Below are 355 nucleotides of genomic sequence, written 5' to 3' on the forward strand. Positions count from 1 at the left end.
CCAGAGGCCGGTATTCTGTCTAGAATGCGTGCTTGGGCTCTAGCCTGTAGGTAATAAAGTACCACGAAAAGAGTTTTGGACAAACAGTAACTTGATCTTATCATCTGGGAGGAAAATTCATTATTTGAGTCTCCTTCTGGAATATGTAAGATTTATTAAAAAAAAAAAAAAAAACCAGTGTATTGGGAGCATTTGATAAAAAGATATAAAATTTTAGTTAGAATAAAGGAATAAGTTCAAGAGATCCATTGTACAACATGACTCTAATTACTACAATGTATTTTATTCTTTCTTTCTTTCTTTTTATTTATTTATTTTTTTTTTTTTTTTTGGAGGGGTTTTTGTTCTGGGGCGG

This window comes from Tupaia chinensis, unplaced genomic scaffold, assembly GCF_000334495.1.
Source record: "Tupaia chinensis unplaced genomic scaffold, TupChi_1.0 Scaffold000057_1, whole genome shotgun sequence".
In the NCBI taxonomy this organism is placed as follows: Eukaryota; Metazoa; Chordata; class Mammalia; order Scandentia; family Tupaiidae; genus Tupaia; species Tupaia belangeri.